The sequence below is a fragment of the Zeugodacus cucurbitae genome, chromosome 3 (genome assembly GCF_028554725.1).
Source record: "Zeugodacus cucurbitae isolate PBARC_wt_2022May chromosome 3, idZeuCucr1.2, whole genome shotgun sequence".
Lineage (NCBI taxonomy): Eukaryota > Metazoa > Arthropoda > Insecta > Diptera > Tephritidae > Zeugodacus > Zeugodacus cucurbitae.
Window position 1 is genome coordinate 57,739,032 of NC_071668.1, and position 18,684 is coordinate 57,757,715.

An 18,684-nucleotide genomic window follows, 5' to 3' on the forward strand; every position below is an offset into this window, starting at 1 on the left:
AATTAACTGTTTTGAAATTCCAAATCCAGATCTAATAATAATTATTTCTACAAAATAAATTATTTCGCCCGCAAGTTTATATGTCTCATCCAAGAGATATGATCATTACTATCAATTTAAATGCAAATCCCTTAAAGCAGCACAGGCTTAATGCCAAAAACAATATTTCAACAGCAACCAAAAGGCTTTAAGGTGTAAATAGGCATTACAAACTAGCCGGAAGCAGTGTTGCGTTTAGGCGTAACAAAATATGATAAATGATTTTTGCAACTGAAATTTAATACACACACTAACTAACGCACATAACGGTACAACAGTTGACAGTGGACGAGGAGGAGGTGGAGTGTGATGAAAATTTACTTTGCTATTTTAAAATGAAATTTGAGTAATGCAAGTTGTACAAAACAAGTGAGTGAAGGCACGTGGCAACCAGGCAATTAAAATGGCAACAGATTACAAGCAATTTACTTAAATTCATTTATTTATTATCTGATGGGAAATTGATAACTGCTGCTGCTTTCACGTAGATCGTAAACAAAATACAGATAAATGTGTGTGCGAAGTAAAATGCGTAGAAAAAGTAAAGAAGCGTGTCCTTAGGGGACGCATGTTCACAAGAACACAAAGCCAATTTTCAACTGACATGCAGTGCTAGAAAAGCATAATAAAATGAATGAAAAATAGAATTGAAAAAAAAAATGCAAAATTTCTTTCTTGTGCGCATTATACTTGCAACTATTCAACAAGTTCTTTGTTTGTTGTTGCAACTAGCATTACTGTCCATTTGTTACACCTCTAATGAGGCACTTAAGTAGTTTCGACGCGTCGCACTAACGATTCCATTTAACGCTGCTTGCACATACAACAACTTGGAACAACATATATTCTAGAGGTATGCGCCCGTGTGTTTTTATGCACCTAAGACGCACTCGTGCAGGTAAATATAAACAAATGGACAATCGTTGTATGCGTTTAAAAGTAGTAGCTAGTAAAAGTGTGTGCTCATTGAAAGCGCGTAGAAACTGAGAAATAGCAATTCCATATCAGATATGCACATAGAAATAGTTGTTGCACGTGCACCCTTTGCGTAGTCAACTGAAACGCAATGTTTTGACGTGACAAATGTGGGACAGTGTGGGGAAGAGCTGTTAGAGAGAGGAAAAGTTAAGGACTCTTACGAGGAATATTTGATAGGTAACTAGATTATTGTTGGAAAAATATTATTTCATAAAATTAAATAAAATAAGGGTACCGATAAATCTTTAAGTTATCAAAGCGGTGATTGTAAGGACCAAATTGGTAAGGACTCAAAATTTCTATATAATTTTATCAATGAAATGTTCTGAATAAACCTAAGGTAGAATACTTTCACAGTTGAAAAACAAAAATGGAAAAGTAGAGCCTCGAAAAAATGTTTCAGGTTGTGGTCATCAGAAATTTAATTTTGGAATAGCACCTAATAGATATATTCACATAAAGGGTGATCTAAAATATCGCTTAATAAGAAAGGAGAGATGGGTATACAATTAAGGAGTCGCCGATAAAAATATTTTTACTTTGAGTCGAAAACACTTCTGAAGTAAACGGATGACGTAGAGAGAGAGAACTGAAGAAAGAGATATAGATAGAGACAGAATGATGGAGAATGAGAGAAAGAGGTTCAGATAGAATGAGGCTATAATGGTTTTCGAATAACTCAAAACATCACAGTTGAAGATATCTTAATAATTTCCTAGATGCTCGAGGATGCTTACTAAACAATTTACAATTTCTATGGTTGCGGTAGAGTAGGGTAGGTAAAGTGGATATATCCCCTCTGAACCACTCTGTGGCCTTTATGAAATTGAACAATTCAAAAATTTTGATGTATGCAAGCTTCGAGATATCGTCGAGAAAACCGTGTCCGATTATTTTATAATGCTTTGTATTCGCGTGGAAAATGTACAACAGTGTCTTTTTTTGCTACTTCTTGGCAGTTTCTACAGTAGTCATGGAATGGTATCCCCAATCTATAGGCGGGTCTTTCAATTAGATTGTGACCTGTTAGCACTCCTACTAGAGATCTTATGTCTTTCCATTCAAATTTCAATATCCGGCATGTGCGGCCTTTATACCATTGAGGCCACATTTGTATGCTTGTTGAGCAAGTCATGGATTGCTTCTACAAGGACTCAGTTAATATATTATGATATGTTAATCAATTAAGTGTCTACAAGTGGACAACGGTATGTATATACTCTCTTTATTGGAACCCAATCTAAGGTTGTGCCTAATCTGGCTAGTTCATCTGCTTTGCAGTTACCTGGAAAATCACTGTGTCCAGGAAACCATTGCAGGTTTTGGGTGAAATAGGAGCTCAAGGTACCACTAAGACCTCAAGGCATTCTTCTACTATTACAAAGGGAATTCTTAGGAACATAAGTGATTTTAAAGTCACCTGGCTGTATGTAAATATATAACACCCGAATTTATTTAATTGCAGTAATCTCTGCTTGAAAAACACTGCAGTGATCAGGTAAGCGGAAGGCGAATGTGGTATCTAATTATTCTGAAGAGACATCACCACCCATTCGTTTATCTAGTTTTGATCCGTCCGTATAGATTTTTATATCTGTTTTGTCGTCTACCTCGCTCTTATACCACTTCACTCTAGTGGGGAAGGCAATATTGTGATAGCGAGAACTTCTGCCTCAATTTCAGCTCAGTGCTCATTGCCCCCAACTTGTTTATGTTGTTTTCAGCTAGTATCTTACTCAAAACCGTAGATCGAGAATTTCATATAATGGAGCAGTATAAAGTAAAAACCCAAATCGATCTGGTTTATATACAATACATTAGGTAACTTTATATTCTACTTCTCAAGACTATTCCTATAGTATATTCTATATATTTAGCTCATTTCATTCAATCGCTATTATATTTTCCAACTAGTCTACAGCTTTTGGTCCACTTAAAAATATATGCTTAATAATATTAACTCGAGTGTGTGCTCGATCGAGAAAGAAAAGATTATGAAATCAGAAATTTTTGAATTTCCACTGAATGTCCTGAACGAAAGAAAGCGAGGTGACTAAGGCCGTAATTATAAAAATTTTGACAGTGACCAGTACTGCTATGAGAAATGTGTTACAGAGTCTGTGACTGCTTTAGTTTCTGACAACTACCGGTCAACCCGCGTAGTCTAAAAGCCAACAAACTCATATAATGTTGATATTAAAATTGCTGTATCCTTTTTCAATTACTTTGATATTATATTACAATTGCATACCATTTAAAAATACCTAAATGCACGTATACTTTTGTAACGAACTTCTTCAACTCACTTTTACTGTTATCTACAGTTATTTCTTTGAAAATCAGCAGTGCCATTGAAATTTGGTTGCATGTAGGTACTATTTTTCTATGCAAATCATTAAAGTAGCTGAAAGCAGTGTATGCAAATGTGTCCATCCTGACAGTTCGTGAGGGTAACCGCTGAAAGCAGCCAGCAAAGCAATTCCATACCAAAGAGAGAGGAAAATTAACAAAATGACAGCGTTGCAATAGAATTGTGCAACAAATAGTTTCATTGATCGCATTTACCTTATTATTACTTGGGTCTTAGCATTGGCAATGAATGCTTTATTTCTCTTCACAGTCACTTAACATTTGTAAAGGTATTCGCTTTAATGCCAAAGACTTTTGTGAACTGCAATAATGAATACAATTATATTGAAATGCGCAGCGTGATGGTAATGGAGGAAAAATATAGTGTAACTCAGCTCAGTTTTTAATGACGCAATCTCACTTCAGCAAAAAGTATTGCCTTCATTTTTTGACTTCTCTTTAAAAAACTCATATAGCGTGTCACATATATGTATATGGTGCTCATAAAATATCTGTGGTTATATGAATGCGACGACAAATTCATGTAATCGCACACCAAACACACACAGACAAATTTAAGTATATACAAGCAATTCATGTGGACTATTGCAACAAGTGGAAATAAATCTGTGCCACCACATTGCAGCGTCTGTCTCATTAGCTCGTAAAATTATTGTGCCAACATACGAGTGTATGGTAACAGGATAATAAGCATCATGTGGAAGAATAATACAAGCGCATCTATCACGTGCTCTGGCAAGAATGATTTTCTTTATAAATTATTTATAATAAAAACACAACAAGTGGTTATAATTAGGGAAGATTTGAAAGATCCACGAAGAGCTATCCGGTGCAGCTCAAATACAAGAAAAACAACACAATATTTTCTAAAAGAGTGATGAAGACTAAGTGAGAATCCCTTTTAATTGGGAAGTAATGAAATAGACATGGAAATACATATAAGAAGACCTATATTTATCTTGATGAGAAGATAAGCTTTGAGTGGATATACATACTATATAGTCATACATCAAATTTGGTAATATAATGCCCACAACACTCCTATGATCTTACCTCTTCCTGAAAACCATTTATATGATTAGATGGTACTTGAACTTCCAGCCGTCTAAGATATACCCCCACAAACGAGTTGGAGACTTTTCAAAAAAAGTATCGCTTTCCGGCTACCGGATCCTTGCAGTGTTTTCCAAGCGGAGATTACTGAAAAAAAGGAAGCTTTCTCGTTCTGTAAAAATAGTGTTAACAGCAAGATATATATATAAGTATATATATATATTCCTAGATAGCCTAGCGGCTTTAAAATCACTAAAGTATTTTAGGATCCCATCGAAAACAGTGAAAGAACGCCTGGAGCAATAGCTAGGGACATTAATATCATATATCGCGATAAACCAGCGGTGGGTTTCAGGACATAGTGATATTCCTGGAAACTGCGAAGCAGATGAACTTGATAAGATAAACGTAGCTTGAGTTGAATAGGAGCCGTACATGTCGACTATTGAAATTTTAAAAGAAATTACATAAGAACATTGTAGGGGTGTCAGGTCACCATCAGATTGGGAGAAACGACAGCTGGCTGAGAATATCTTACAATGTTTACTGTAGAAGCTACCAAGAAGTAGAAGTAGAAGAGACTATAACACATCTTATATGCGGATCGCAGTTTCCTCGACTATATGGCGTATGTTGCACATATCAAACTCTGGGCATTATTTCCTTTTATCAAGATCAAATTGTGATTCAGAGAGGACGTAATAGTGTGAGGGAATTCCAGTTTCGGTGGTTTCACAATGGGCCTCCCAAAAGGCCAGCGTGCGTCGACAGACAACCAATAAACCTAACCTAAGATCTACCCACAGTTATGAGAAAATCTCTCTCTCCATTATGCTGACATCCAATAATACGATGGTTCCGATCATGTAGTGTATTGATCCCATTGATAATAAGAAAAAAGTCTTTGATCGAATATTCGGTATTATAAATAACCAGAAGAAAGAAAATATGAGCAAGAAGTAATATCATACATAATTTCATAAGGTTCACGTATTCTGTTCTTCAAATGTCATGGCTATTATCCACATAAACAAAGACAGTTCGAAACCTCGTTATAATTTCTAGGTTATGAACTTTGTGTGCTTCGCATCACTTATATAATGATAGAATTGTAAATATAGAAATATATCACAGGTTAACAAAAACTATTTCTGAACCGGGTGTAAAATACAGAAAACAATATGTATTGAGGAAGTAAGAGGCTTGTGTTGCTAATATAAAATATAAAGAGACTTCCTTCTTTCAAGTATTTCCAAAGTGACTAAACTAGATTAGCTAGTAAAGAAATACACCGATTGCTTTGTATCCAGTTAACCAGTCTAACAACACCACTGAACAATTTCGCCACAGTGCCAATATGTAACTAACCAATATTTATATAAGGAACTACACACAACATCCGGTGCAAATGTTAACATAATAATGCCACACAAAGTGGGTGAGTGGATGAGTTAATGCGACCAGAGAAATTGTGTGGCATGCCACAATAGAGTTTGATTACGCAGTCGGAGTAGCTGTTGGCTGGTGCAGTTGGTTGGCAATATAAAAGCGGCGACAGACTGGGTGCATATAAATCGTGGTTGCACATGACGCGCGTAACTGTAAATGTGTGGAAGTGCAGTTTTTGCACAAACGAATAAACTTTTCTATAGAACAACGAAGCTCCCGCGAGTTTTGCATATGACAGTTGCGGCAGTGGGCATAATTATAAGGTCACGTTAACGAGAACATACGAGTATAGTAAATTATTGTTTTTTTTTCTGTATTTAATTACAATTACTACCAAGAGTTGGTGGTATTACGATTTAGTGCAGTGGACTAAATTTAAATCACTATTTATGAATGAAATCAGTTGGTTGAAATGAGTTCGTTTCTAAACAATTGATTAACAGTGGAGATGAGTTGCATTTGCCAAATTGCGAATTTGGTTTTATTTGTTGGGAATCTTACGGATTGAGAGGAGTTTAGAAGAATTCCTATCTTCTCTCTCTCTTCAATTAACCCTCAGTGTCTTCAAATATCTACTCATACGTCAATTTTGACAGTCATATTTTAAAAAAATTCAGGCTGCCAAGTCTATACTAACCAAAAACCAATGTCAGGCTTAAGTCCAAAGCAGAATCATCCATTATCAACAAATTCTAATATTAGGTCGGCAAATAGCTCCCCTCCGCCTTTTTGTCTTTTGAACTTCGCGGCTATGTAAGCGCTACAGAGCTCGTAAGGTCTTGACATAACCTACAAAACGACGCTATGCATGATTAGTTTGGATATTTCGTCGTGGTCCCAAACACAAGACAAGCCGGTATTGACGTCCAGGAAGGGTTTGCTGTGTGTTTTTTTTTGGATTGGAAGGGAATCATCAATCATCCACTATGAGCTTCTGCCATATGGTCAGACGCTTAATTATACCATCTACTGCGAATAACTGGTCCGCTTGAAGCGTCCAACAGGAAGCATGTAGTGTTCCACCAGGACAACGCCCGAATTCACACTTCGTTGATGACTCGTAAGAAGCTACGGGAGCTCGGATGGGAGGTTTCATCGCATCCACCATATAGCCGGACAAAGCGCCAAGTGATTACCACCTGGCGCTGTCCATGGCGAACTCCCTTTGTGGTGTAAAGTTGAACTTAAAAGAGGCTTGTGAAAAGTGGCTGACCGAATTCTTCGCAACGAGGGGGGTATTATGAAATATCCGTCGATATGGAAACAGATTATCGAACGAATCGGCGCATATTTGAACTAAATCCGATCATGTATGAGGTCGAATGGTGGAAATTGTCAGTGGCGAATGTTGCAGGACTTATGACTTCACTAGATTCAGTTGGAAATATAAAGCCGAATGGAGAACCTTCTTTTCTTTTATTTTCTTTGCCAATATTAGCTTTACAAAATTAAGATTTGTCTCTTAATTCATAACTAATTATCTTAATCAAAGTCCATATCAAATCCTTCTCTAATTAAAGCTGAAATCCATTAATACTAAAAACAAGAAAAAATTTGAGATCCATGAATCATGAGTCTTATAGAATAATTGTGCTGGAAGTAGTATGACAACGAATTTTTAGATCCTTTTTCCAGCTAACAGTCTTTAATGTTCCTATATATTACACGAATATTTCAGATTGAATCCCGCTACATTTCTACCGGCTTTCGGATCAGGAACAAATACGAACTACGAATGCGGCTATTATTGTTTTCATTGTTTTATTTTAGTACGAACTAGTAATAGCCCATTGCCTACTAGAACGACGTTAGTCCAATATGCTAGTGGGTTCTTCCATTTCTTTGCTGATATATGTATGTGTATCCCATACATTGCACTTCTGGTTATCTGCACTTGATTTGTATAGCGCTGAGACTTGTAGAGTATTACACAAATGCAATTATTGTTTTACGCCATTGTTGTTTTATACATTTAATTTTATTTGTTTTATTCTCATGTTGCATGCATTGTGTACATTTTACTATCTCACAGCTTAATACAGATTCGCGGAAAAACAGTCAAACCAACAACCGCAAACTTAAAAACTTGTTGTTGCAACACAAAGCATCAGCAAAGGGTACAACATTCTAGCGGCCAGAAGTGGTAAACAAATACAAGTAGAATTACCGAAAATACGAAGTTTTGTTTAACAGTTATTTAGTGACAAAAGCAGCCTAACTGTAAACGCAAAGAGTAAATAAAGTGTTGAGCAAAATATACTAAAGACTTTAATAACAAAAAAAAAAAATATACAAAAAATGTGCCGTTTATGAAGTGTTTCGCCTTTGGATACTTCCTTTCAAAGTTTTTGACGCTCCCTACTGGTTTTCCTGTCTTCTTTAGTTTACTGTCATGTCTATCACTTGTCAACATGCCACAGCGTTACAACAAAGTGCTGGGAAATCTTAGAACTAGTTACCTTTAGGTTTGCTGTGCTTGTACAGATTCTTTACTAAAGTGTTTATATATCAAGTGCTGACAAAACAGCGAGAGTATTTGGAATGTAGTGAAAGTAGAAGGGAAACGAGGAAACATATTTATAATAGTATGTATGTATGTTTGATGCTTTGAGGTTATTTCAAGATAACGATCTTACCTCGGTATCAAATGAAACGATTTATTAGTGATAAGTTATTAAGAGAAAGACTTCTTTCTCTCTTTTTCATTACTCTAACTTCGCAACTGAGGCAGCTGGACTAAAAGTTTAACCCTTTCGGGACTACTGGGATAATACAAGGAGCTAGGTGAGTTTCTATATATTCAACAAATACCTCACATTAATCAAGATGACACTGTATCTTGATGCGAAATTCTTTAATTTTTTTACGCTTTATGAGATTTCTCACAACCAATTCAATAGAGTAAGTTGGGAGAATAAAAAGTTCTGTCTCCACTACCTGCCCCAACTTAGAAGCCATCAAAGCAAGAAAAATGAAAAGTCGATTCTCATAATCAAAAATATTGTTTTCCCAATTTCTGCTGCTGGAAAGGACTACGAACTTTTGAAAGAGTGCTTTATTAACAATATTTTCGGGATTACCTAAAACGAACACTTTAGCTTATAACATAATATTTGATTATTGCCCTCAATAATTTTTATGTGCTCAAAAATATGTAAAATCGAATATCCCCCAGACAATAAACTCATTTGTGGTACCAATTCCCTTAAGAGCCCACCAAATTTGGTGCAACTGTTGTCAAGCACACTCTAATTGAATCCACATAAATTGTTAAATTTGAATAAGCCAAAAACTTATACTCTCGTGGCACCTGTTACTAAGCGCCTTTTCTATCACACAATTCACACTTGATTAAATTTCAATAAATATTTGCACACTTTCGCTTGTCAAAGTTACGAACAGGTGCTTATCACGTGAAACTTTTGGCGCGCAACAAGCGCAGTTTTGTGCTTACCACGTAAACCAAAAAAACAGAACTTTTCGACAATCGAATCTAGGTTAGGTCGAACATCGATCCATTTATGAAATGTAGATTCATAAGAAGGGTAGAAATATAATGAGTAAGAATGTTAGATTTAAGGCTATCTCAGAATATTTTGTGAAAAATATATAAATTTTAATAGCTTTATTTTCGTCCTAGGTGGCACCACTATTATCAATATTTTCTTAGGTTAGGTTAGGTGAAGGAGTAGATCAAATCCCCACAAATGCAGAGAATCTCACTTATACAGCTCAAACTGTCCTTTGTGGCATCCAAATACTCCTAATATTAATTTTCTTATTTAATAAAACAAAATTTCATCGTGAAGAATTTTTCATATTAATAAATGTATTTTAAAACTATATTTTGTTAGAATCTAATATATCAAAAATAATAATTGGTTATAACTCTTTATTCATTGTAAACACTATTATTTTACCACACTTGTTGCATACTGGGTACTCTCTGTAAATTATTTGTATTTGTGTTTGTAACTTTTGACTTTGAAGGCTGAAATTCATTGTCATTCGAAACTTTACTTGAGAGCCTTGAGCAAACTAATATGCGTAGAGCACTGGTGACCATCGAAAATCAATTTGATGAATAGGCTGTCAAAAAGTTTGTACTTCAAGATAATTAAGTGATGGGACAGCATAGTGTCGGCCATTAGACAATTGATTGACAACTTTTTCTTTAAAATGGCAGCGTTATTTGCAAGAGTTATGCGTTTTATGATATGTACTATAAGAATTTACGTTTCAATTCAATGTCAAAGTAGTTTCAAAGAAGTTTCGTGAAGACTCAGGCATAGTCAATTAACAAGCTTATTCAAAAGTAAGTTCTCTCTGAGATATACATACATATCTTCGAATAGATAATTGTTTAAGTCAATTTTGATACTCTATAATTTGATTCAAAATACAATACCTTAATCGAAAGTAGAAAGTATTAGCCAAATTTGTTGGCAGGAGACTATTCAAGATTAAAACATCTTCTATTAAAAACACTAAACTATTTTAAAATATCTCTGAAGGTATTTAGTTTACTAGTTAGTTTATTGTCATAAAATACCAAAAAAATTTAAATTGAAAATATCTTGATAAATTATCAACATATTGTTAATTTTTCAAGTGCATAGAATAGATGTATGCCAAAGTTTTGTTATTTTTTATCGAGTTCAATATTCGATTATTCTTTGTTTGTATAAATATTAGTACACTTATAAATATCTTAAAATTTTATAATATAAATTGATGTATCATTTAACGATTTGTTTCAAGTAGCTTAAAAGATTTATGATTTTCACTTACCACTGTATAACTTTTTCTTTATTCAAAAGTAGTTTTTTTGTTAGCTGAAATGAAAAACGAATAAAGAATAATTATTGTATATTCCAACAAGCTTTTACTTTTTAAATATATATGGTTAATCGTGGTTGTTGGCTTCACTTATTACTTAAATAGTTTCTAAAACAACAGCAATTTTAGTGAAAACCAAGTTTTAAAATTCTTTTGATAACAATATAATAACTCGAACTCTTGAATTGGCAATAGAAATCAAATTTCATACAAATTACCTTCCATACATCGAACTTTTCGACCAGGGCAACGAAATTTTAAATTTTACTATCGAGGAGAATTTTAAAAGAGTCCCTCAATATCATATAGAGGCAAACAAAAAATATGGTATTACACTTATGAATTTCATAAATCATGTAACAAAGGCAAGGGATACAGATGTCAAGAGCCCAACAATAGAAAAGTTCAACAAATAAAATCACAGAATACGAATGTTTTAACGAATGTTTATAAAACATTATGCGAAGTAAAGTATAAATCAACATTTTACAGTCTTTGAAAAAATTTATGTTTTAATGGAAATTCTATAACTCGAAGTTCTTTTGTGGATAATCAATTGTATTTTTAACTGTAAACCTTTTCGCACAGCCAAATAAATTTAGTACATTAAGGTTATAATTGAAAATCCAATGTTTGCCTTTCACACAGCCGCCTACTCGATTAACGATCAGTTGTTATACATTCATTGTTATTTTTGCTGTTTATAAGAAATTGGTAAGTTTCATCAGCTGCTTGCTATTTTTTTTTAATTTTGTAGCCAAATTTACAACGTGGCCAACAACCCGGGTCTGTGGGTCTTTCTATAAAAATTTATTCTTATATTGACATTAAACTTTAATTATTATTTATTAATTTAATTGATTTGAATATAAAAATTTAAAGAGATGACAACACTTCATGAAACTACCACAAAATGACGAAAAGCTATCTAGTGCTATAACTAAAATGAATATAAAACTGGAATTTTATACAGAGATCTTATTTGGATGTAATTTTTTCGAAAAGTGGACGGGGCCCTATTCTCTTATATGGTTTTCGACATATCTCACAAGCTACTAAAGATATCTTATGCATTGTGTGTGGCATCATTCGTTTGAAATTTAGAGGAAATCCTTTTCTAATAATGTGCTTCTGAGCCAAAAATGTGTAAAATCGGGCCATTATTTCCCCTAGTTCCCTACATATAAAAATACAAAAATAAATTTTGAGAGTATAAAAAATTCAGTTACACCTAACTTAGCCTTCTCTTGTTTGTTAAGCACTACTTTTAACTGTACTTTTTTAAGTTTAGATTTGTTGTATTTCTTCATCTCAATATTGATGTAAAATTTAGTTTAAATTATTTTCTTTTACCAAAAACATTTATAAGAAAATTCAAATCAAGTTGGTTTAATAAAATTTTCATCAACATGGTACCCCCTCCAATACTAAAGTTTCACTCTCAAAAAATGTAGGTATAATTATATATACTCAAATATTTTATAAAAATACCGCAAGAGTTTGAAATGCTCCTCTAATAGAAATCCTACAGACTCCAATATTAAAAGTGTGAGTATTTGTGTGCAGAAATGCACTCAACCGGTCACGGACAAGAGCATGAACTGTTGAACTCGTTACCTTAACTGCCGGCTAGTTGGACAGACTATATGTTGTTTCATTTTTTCTTGTGTGTGAAAATATGCCTTTCAGGAATTCACTTTTATTATGAATTGCGTGGGCGCCTAAAAGTGAGCCAATGGTTTATTAATTACAACATGCACTCACACATGTATGTATGGAAATATGAATGGTTATGCAAAATATATGAACTAAAAAATGTTGGCTCACATGACATGTTATTAGGGTGGTCCAATTTAATGAAGAGCATTCATATTTAAAGGATACATGCGTTGGGGACTACAAATTGGACCAAGCCTACTTTCGAAATTTTATAGAACATAAACTACTCGAACAATTTCGACCACATTTATGCATATTATTACACCATTTCTGGAGAAGGAAATGAAATAAATCGGACAACAATGCATGGTTTCAAGAGTATATTATTCAATTTTGTCTTCTGGAAATACTACAAATTCCTCAAACAGCGTCGTCCACCCTAACATCCGCCTTCATTTATTCACACTGCAGTTATTCACCTTTCACTGTCTGCCTACATGCAAGCGCATGTCAGAGTTGCATTCACAAACATAATGGATGCATATACGAGTATGAGCGGGTGTTAATATGCCGGCATCTCGTTTTTTACCGTTAAATTGCGCAGAAAACTGTGCTACAACGCAAACAAGGAAAAAAGGTGCAAAAAATATTCTATGGAAAATGTGCATGCATTTTGTGAAAGTCAGCACAATAAGCTGCAAGCTGCTTTTCACTTTCTACCAAACAAACATAAACACTGCTAATGCCACGCCGACATGCGCGACCGCGTCACACATACATACTAGTATAACCTTCACAGTTATGCCTTTTTGCGTTGCGATTTCAAGTTTTTCATTACTCATATGCATCGAGAAAGGCGAAAAAACAAACAAAAAGAAATAGAAACAAAAAACGGGAAAATACACAAAAAACAGCTTCAGCTTCTAATGTGTTGCATACTTTCGTGCGCAGATAAACGGCTTTCATGTTCTGCATAGAATGCATATTGTTTGCGTTTCCACCATTTAGTCAGCTACAGCACGATTTTCTCTTTGTTTCTTGCATTCGCTTGACAAATGTCAGCGGCAGTTACAGTTACATGCGATAACGTAATGTGCCGTTACATGATAACTACAACTACAACTATACAAAGTGGTTTTAACTGTAAAGCGCGCCTTGAAGTATGCTGTATATTAAAGTGTTTTCATAAATTACTTATGGCATTTGCGCCGGAAATTACTTTAAATTGCAACCATTTACGCTTCTGTCATTAATCATTAAATTCATACAAATTTTAATTTGATAAGTTGCTTACTTAGAAAGGTTTAATAAAATCCATTTTGGCTTATTTATCTTAATATTTACTAATTAAATATTTGAGTTTATTCAATCAATTACTATCGTCTACCTATATAGCAATTAAATGTTTATCATTAACAGTTTATTTGCATTGGCCCATAGCTTTTTAGCCGCTTTATTTACATAATCTATGTGTTTAGTAAACAAATGTTTATTTAATTGTAATTGATAAAATATAATTATCGTGGTAGACCGGATTGAGTGTAATTAAATGAGAATTAGGTTGACAGTTCGTGGGAAATGAAGCCACAGGCACAGTGTAACTAAATAGAAATCAATTATACACGAATGCCTGTATGCGTATATATTTAATTATCTATTTATATAGTATATATTCACATTGAAATGCGACTAACTAACCTAAAGGTATTTAATCAGAGAGTTTTATTATATTAGCTCAAAGGTAAAGGGCCGGAGAGTCCTCTGATAATGTAAAGTCAGCAGTAAACTGTTTTTATTAAACAATCAGATTTATAAAATTACATAAAAATCTAATTAAAACAAGTAAGGAAAGGCTTAGTTCGGGTGCAACCGAACGTTTTATACTCTCGCAATTTATTGAAGAAATTTTATTAAGATAACATACAAATTAACCCATAAATTCGGCATAAAGTTTAATAGAATAACGAAAATCGTCATATATAGTATATGAGGGCTGCGGTAATTCCTGAACCGATTTCATTAATTTTCATCAGCAAGGTACACTATATCCAAGACGATACGCTCACTTAATTTTGCTAAGATATCTCACATATTAACCAATACATATATGCGGAATAAAGCCCACCGTATTTTTGAAAAACCTATAATTAGGTATATGGGAGCTAGGAGATGTTATGACCCGATTTTAATAATTTTTGGAACAGAACACTATTAGAAGAAAACAATTTCCTCTGAATTACATTAAATTATCTAAGAGATTTACCCATATTTGCGGTTAAAATTTACCCTTAGGCGCCGAGTTCAACATGTTCGATATCTGGGGCCTTGGAAAGTTATAGTCCGTTTTCAACAATTTTTTCACAAATGAAGCCAGAGACACTATACACTATTTGTGTAAAGTTTTATTCCGCTATCTTCATTGGTATATATTATAAAATGAAGGAATAAGATGGAATTTAAAATTGAGTTATAAGGAAAGTTGTCGTGGTTGTGAACCGATTTCGCCCATTTTGTCCGTGTTATCAGGGTGTCAAAAATATTAGGTACCGAATTTCATTGAAATCTGTCGAGTAGTTCCTGAGATATAGTTTTTGACCCATAAGTGGGCGATGCCACGCCCTTTTTCCATTTTGTAAAAAAATCTGACTGCAGCTTCCTTCTACTATTATTTCTGTGAAATTTAGTGTTTCTGTGGTTTTTCGTTAGTGAGTTAACCCACTTCAAGTAATTTTCAATCTAATCTTTGTATGGGAGGTGGGCGTGGTTATTATCCGATTTCATCAAATTTCATGGTGTGTGGTGGGGAACGTAAAAGAATCGACTGCAGAAAGTTTGGTTTATATAGCTTTATTGGTTTGCGAGATACATACTGACATACCGATTTGGGGGCGGGACCACGTTCATTTCCCCAAAAAAATTACATCCAAATATGCCCCTTCTTAGTGCGATCCTTTATTCCAAATTTTACTGTTACAACTTTATTTATGGCTTAGTTATGACACTTTATGTGTTTTAGCCATTTTGGTCCGATTTTGCCCATTTTCGAAAGCAACTCTCTCACGGTCCCAAGGTACATGTGTTCCAAGTTTCATTAAGATATCTCAATTTCTACTCAAGTTATCGCTTGCACGAACAGACGGACGGACAGACATCCGAATTTCAATTCCACTCGTTATACTCATCATTTATATATATATAACCCCATATCTAACTCTTTTATTTCTGGGTGACACAAACAACCGTTATGTGAACAAAACTATATTACTCTGTGCAACATGTTGCGAGAGTAAAAAAATTCGAATTTAACAGACATTGAGCAAAAAAATGTATTGGCTTGAAAAAAATTAGTTATGATAAAAAATCCTTCGATCAATTACTAGATAATGTTATTTCAAAGTTATATGCAAAATTTGAACAAAATCGTTTCATAACTTTTCGAGAAATCGTGTCCACCGTCTTAAAAAAATTTGTTTTAAAGGCGTACAGCCTTTTTCGCACAGACCAATTAATTTAATAAATTAAGATTATAATTGAGAAACTAGTTTTTGCCTTTCGCACAACCGGGTACTCGATTAACGATGAGCTGTTATTTTTGCTTTTCATAAGAAGTTGTTATGTTTCATCAGTTTATTGCTATTTTATCAAAAACCTCAACATAATTTACAGCGTGTCCCACAACCCACAGAGTTGTGTTCCAGTTTCTACTCGATTTGTATTCGATTAAAAATTAATTGTAAAATACGATCTTTCTTTTTTATAGTAAAACGATCTAAATTAGCGCTTTAATTGAGCAAATACCGGTTAATTAATTAATTACTTCCTGTGCGAAAAGAGTACTACAATTTTACAAGAAGCGATTTGCAATTTTGGGATAATAATTTAAACCTATTGTACTATTAAGACAAAAAACAAAAAATCGATTTTTATTTAATTTTCAAACCAACCTAACTGTTTAATAGAGAACAGCTGGTGCTTAGCGTTTCAATTCATGTTCATACCATATTATTTTTTGAACTACGAGAATGTTAACTGAGTGATTAAAATTTCGTTAGTCTTTGGTCTATGTTATTGCGTGTAAAGTCCACGAGTCCATGATATCCGACTACTTATATTATTTTTTAAAGATAATTGAAAGAGAGAGACCAAAAGTAGTAAGTGGAAGTTGACGATTAAATGCTTTTAAAACTAAAAGTGCCATCTTCAGCAAACTGAAGGTTTAATTTTTTTTATAAGAATCTGATTTTCTTTGAAAACTTCAACGACAAAATTATGGTTTTTGAGGCAGTGGTTGGCAGCTTTATATGTCATTTATATAGTCATAAATAAATTCATTTTTACCAGATCTTGAGGCCAATGAAAATGGGTCAGTGCTATTTGACTCCTTCTGGGGGAAAGAAAAGTGAAAATCACAAACATCAAATGAACTCTCATTGTCATTATCCAAACTCTTAAGCGAGAACTATGGATCCGAAAACTGATAGCTTTATGATGATTACTTAAATCTGCTGTTCAGTTGTTAAATATGGTATTTTAGTTAGCGTTGTACTAAATGAATGATCTAAAGTCATTTTTTTAAACAGACCGAAATTGATGGATAAATTGAGGGGTGAGTAATACAAAATTGTGATGAAGTCAGCTTTAAAGTCTTTAAAAGATATTCAATAATAAAGTTCAACAGCTTTTTGTTAAATATATATTTATATCACAATCAGCTCTACTATTTATTCTAGCTTTCTAATACAATTACTTAGTGACAAGCAAAAAAAGATACCAAAAACTTTCTTTTAACTCGCATAATTAATTGGCAGCTAATAGTATAACGCAATAATTTAATGTAAATTTTTTACTCTAATAAATAATGTAAGTAACTGCATAGCCAGAGATCAACACTTCAACTTAATATTGGCTTAGACTCGCTTAAGAAAATTAAGCGATGAAAACTGTGTGAAAAACGTGACTTCTCAGCTGAGCGCTTATTTAATTAAGTTGCCTACGCAATTGTGTAATCCGTTTTATTATCTCTAACTTTGGCTTCGGTGCCCAACATTGCCCCCAAATGCCCTTGCTGTTCTCTCTTCTTTTCTTTTTTATTATTTCTTTTTATATACTTGTCTAGTAATTTTTTCAGCAGCCTTTTGCATATAAATCTTCAAGAAATAACTTTCATTAATATGCTTAAAGTACTGTTAAGTAGCTTGTAAATTTTTACATAAATCTTTTGCTGCTTACAATGAATTTTCGCGGCTCCACGCAGACTAAGAGAAACAGTTTTATTTTTAGAAGCATACCAATCTCTCAGCTTTACTCATTGTTTTGCATTTGCATCAATTATGAACAGCTGAAGCCTACTTTAAGGCGAATTGAAAGCGTACGCGTTATGCAAAGTTGTGGGCTGATAAGCGCGAACTTTGACAGCTTATTCGGATTTATTATTTACTTCGCATTTTTGTTTTTTGCTCTTCGCTTTTATACTTGCGATTTGCAACTGTGCGGCTTTCTTTTAATTACGCTTTTGCCCACAAACACCAACGCATTTTTGCGCTCAACTAAGCTTTGTGTAAACTTTGCCGCACGTGTGAGTGTTTGACTTAATTGTAATTTGCATATAAGCATAATTATTTGCAGACTTCCACGGTTTATTTAAATAATTATGGCTTTTGTTTATTTGTTTATTTGCGTTTTTGTGTATTTTTAATCTTGTAAAGCTCTGATTTGCCATTTAATTTATTACACTGGTTGGTTAGGAATATTTTAGGTGACTTTTTAACCAATTTTTGTTGTAGAAGGCAAGTTTGAAAATCACACAGTGTTCAGCTTTAACACTTTTTTCAAATTTATTTCTTTTTATTTAATAGCAATTGTTTTATGATTTTTAAATTTTGCATCGACACTGCTTTCCCAAATTAAAACTTCGATTTAAACTGTTTGTCAAATATCGATTTTTTTCAAATACTGAAAATAATAAATTTTCATTTGTTTTATTTTTTATATAATTATTCATTCTTAAATAAATAATTTTATGAAAACAATCATTCATTTCTTCAGTCATTTGAATACTTTTCCTCCGTTAAATATAGAAAAATGTCAGTTTAGCGTCAGTAAATTTGACATATTGAAAAAATCGCTTTAGTCTGTGAACGGGGGAGGTTCAGGATGTAGGGGAGGATATAATAAATAGTTAGCAAATACTCAAAAAAGAATATGTGATCATCTGAAAAATCAATCAATGGTACGAAGACAAAACTTCAGCAGTCATTGGAAGATCTACCGTTTAATAATGTATGTACAAGTAACTTT

The 18,684-nt window shown here is 33.5% G+C and overlaps 1 protein-coding gene across 2 annotated transcripts in view; it reads right to left on the minus strand.

Moving 5' to 3' along the window:
• Positions 1-18,684, minus strand: part of LOC105217309 (short neuropeptide F) — a 168,259-nt gene that overhangs the window by 62,420 nt on the left and 87,155 nt on the right. For both annotated transcript variants that reach the window (XM_054226488.1, XM_054226489.1), the window contains exon 2: positions 10,681-10,724. The gene's annotated coding sequence lies outside the window, so the exon portion shown is untranslated. The remainder of the gene's footprint in view (positions 1-10,680; positions 10,725-18,684) is intronic.